This window comes from Athene cunicularia (genome assembly GCF_003259725.1).
Source record: "Athene cunicularia isolate RWA chromosome 1 unlocalized genomic scaffold, athCun1 chr1_part1, whole genome shotgun sequence".
Taxonomy (NCBI): domain Eukaryota; kingdom Metazoa; phylum Chordata; class Aves; order Strigiformes; family Strigidae; genus Athene; species Athene cunicularia.
The window spans coordinates 8,135,517-8,138,984 of record NW_020799091.1 but is presented as its reverse complement, the minus strand read 5'-3'; positions in this window follow the sequence as shown (position 1 = coordinate 8,138,984).

The following is a 3,468-nucleotide window of genomic DNA, read 5'->3' as shown; positions in this document are numbered from 1 at the left end:
AAAAAAAAAAAAAAAAAAAAAAAAAAAAAGGAAGATTCCATGCTCAAATTCTCCCCTATGAAAATCAGAGGATTGACATGAAATTGATGAAAAGGCAAGCTCTAAAATATGTGGAGATAACAGCTTTTCATCTTGTTTTTCTACTTGAATCAAAATCCTGATTATGTTAACAGGTTCAGGAGGAGGTCACGCAGCAAGATGATAATCTGCAGAGCTTTCAAGTGGTAGTAAACCCATAAAACTTAATTTACATGGACAGTTGTGATATTAAAACCCTGGAGGAATGCAGTTTACAAGACTGCAACAGAGCAAAGTTCTGTGTCTTAGAGGGTATGATTTTTGAAAAGAGAAGTGTTTTTTTTAAATTACATTTTGCTATTGCATCTTGGTATGAACAGGGTAGTATAAAAAATAATGAATCTATATCAAAAAAGCTCACAGTGAGACATGTGGAATACTGCCTATCACATCAATTGATCTGATAGCATGCTTAGGTACTATGTTGAATTGTAAGGACAAAGCCTTGAATATTTTGATGGCTAAGGGTTTTTTGTGGTTTCTCTAATGTTATTCTAAAAACTCTCTTATCTGTTCCAGAAACTATCTCTGAATAATTTGCTTCTGGCTATAGAAGCAATTTGTTTTCAGTCAACACAAGCAGCAAACTTGTTATCTTTGGAAATAATTTCTTGAATATGATCACAAAGAAAATATGGCAATGTACACTCCCTAAATCTTCTTTAAATTAGCAAATCATTACCAAATTTATTGTATTTTCTGCAGTTGCTTCATAGTCTTCCTCCACACGTAACTCTTGTTCTTTAGATTAATGACTTGACTGAAATTATTAAGGGTATTTCTGGAGAATTCATAGGTGTTCTCTTGCTGCTGAAAGAATAATATCAGTAGTGTCAATCTCAAAGACAGGCTGCAAATGCTTTGTGTCCAAAAGTGAGGAAAAAAAAAAATCTAGGTTGATATGTCTTGTGCAGCTGATTCCATCACTGTATCAGCAAAGCTTTTGCATCCTTGACTTCAAAGATGTTAAACTCCATGTAAACAAAATAATGTTACTTTATTTGTAAACAAAAGAACAGTCTCAATAAATCAGAAGTAGTACCAGTGTTTCTAAAAAGCCTAATAAACTGAAGCTCTTTACTGGGAAAATACCGGCATCACCTCAGAAGGGAACTGTCTGCTCAAATATGGTCCCAGCAAACTAACTGACCATATAATAAGAGTTTTGTTTCTCTCCCTCCACTGTGGTTAATAGACCAGTAAACAAAGCAATGTTTTGGGGTCAGTTTATGTATATAAACTTTGACTTGGTGGGTAAGAGTTATGGGTTGCTTCTTTTTTCTGTACAGCACTTTTTATGTCTGTCTAAAGTAATACCACTTTGCCTTTCTTGCAGTAACATATGTGTAGACATTACTGCATTTTTGACATTACATATAACCACTGGTCTTTTCCTGTGTCATGTCCTTCAGCCACTGGAGAGATTAAGCTCTTTCCCTTTCTTACATCTGGCCTTTTATTTCACATTGTTTCCATTATCTTCTTTATTCAGTGGGTACTGGCTCAGAACCAATCAAGAAACCAGCCACCAATATAAGAAGAAGTATTTTCTGTCTTAGTGCAGGCTTTGGATATTATATGATTTTAACAGGTCTATGTTACTCTCACTCCAGCTTCACATCCAGCAAGTAGGGGATGGCAGATGTTGACTACTTCCTTTCTAAAATTTTTCTGAGCAAGAAAACATCACCTTTAAGAAAAGTGGGGGAAGCAAGGAAGGAAAACATTTGGGCTTCTCTAGAGATCTGCTAGAAACATGGATAAGTTACTGCAGTTCTCTAATATCAGTGTAGTAGCTCTGAACTGGTACCCTTAGGTGGAAAAATAGTTTTTTTTCTATTAAAACACAGGTTTACTCCTTTAAACTTTTTTACTTCTACTGCCCTCAAAGATGATCCAAGTGCTCATACATCTGGCCTGCTTCAGAGACAGAATTCTAACAATTTTTTTATTTTTTTTTTTTCCCCCATGTATTTCTTTGTTTCATCCTATTCAAGTCTGAAATTATCTCTCAGAACTTCTTGGGGCCAAAGTGGGATTTTTCACATGACTTCTTATGGTCAGAATTCATATTGGGAATCTCAGTTGGGCGGCACTGTGATAAGTGTTTCTGTCAGCTCAATGCTGTGGGAGTAGCTACATTTAAAATATGTACGATAGGGTACTTTTGACAAATGAATAGCGCAGAGTGTTCTTGAGCACACCATGTCTCTGAGCTGCTTTAATGCACAACCTAATGTTTAAACACAGAAAAAGTGGAGAACTGAACATTTAGACTTCATCAAGTGGCCCATACTGAGGCAGTTGTTCCGCTCTCTCGCCAAAAAGAGGTTTATACCTGGGCCTTGACAATTATTAAACCAGACAGTTTTTTAGGTGATGTTGTCCTTTTTAATGAAAACCATGTTGTGTGTTCATCCTACCTAACCGTAAGAATTCATAAGGTAGGTATCTGCTCCGCAACTAATTAGTCTTGCTTCCATAGATTGGCCAATCTTGAAGCCTTCTTAGAGAAGACACTAATTGCATCACCCAAGTACCAATTCCTCTCCATTTATTATGTATTATAGATGACCAGATGTGGATATAACATTATAGTAGTCTATGTCTGATAAGGAGAGTTTCATTGTGTACCCACTCTGAATATATAAGCCATTCATGCTTGCACATTACTGGAAATAATATTGATCCATCAGCTTTGAGATTATTCAGCCAACACACTACCATGGCACAACTCTTTTGACATTGAATGAAGAAACCAGAAGAGACATTGAAGAAATCCTAAGTACAATTGGAATTTGACTCTTCAACTCTCCAACAAACAAGCTGCTGTTCTTTTAGTCATATTTTCTTTTAGTAGGCATTGGTAGTCAAAGGTAGTCCTTTTCATGTAAGATAAGTTTGGCTATTGTGAGAAACATGCAGCCTGGCAGAGCAAAATTTTGAGTGTTTGTGTAGGTAGGTTTACCTAAGGGAAGAAGAGAACAATATGTAAGTGAAGGGAATTGCATTTGGTATTCAACTATCGGTCAAACTAATTATCTACTCATTTTCTTCATCAACTTCTTCCATGTCTGGAATGGGGAAAAAAAAAAAAAAACAAAAAAAAAACAAGCAAACAAACAAAACAACAAACAAAATATTTCACAAGCTCAAGAGCTTGCTCAATGCTTGAAGTCATGTCAATAAAAAATTCAGGTACACCTGCCTCTAATAGGACAAGAGGTACTGGCCTCAAATTGTGGCAGGGAAGGTTTAGACTAGATATTGGGAAAAAATTGTTTACAGAATGGATTGTTAGGCGTTGGAATGGGCTGCCCAGGGAGGTGGTGGAGTCCCCATCCCTGGAGGGGTTTAAGAGTCGAGTCGACATAGTGCTGAGGGATCTGG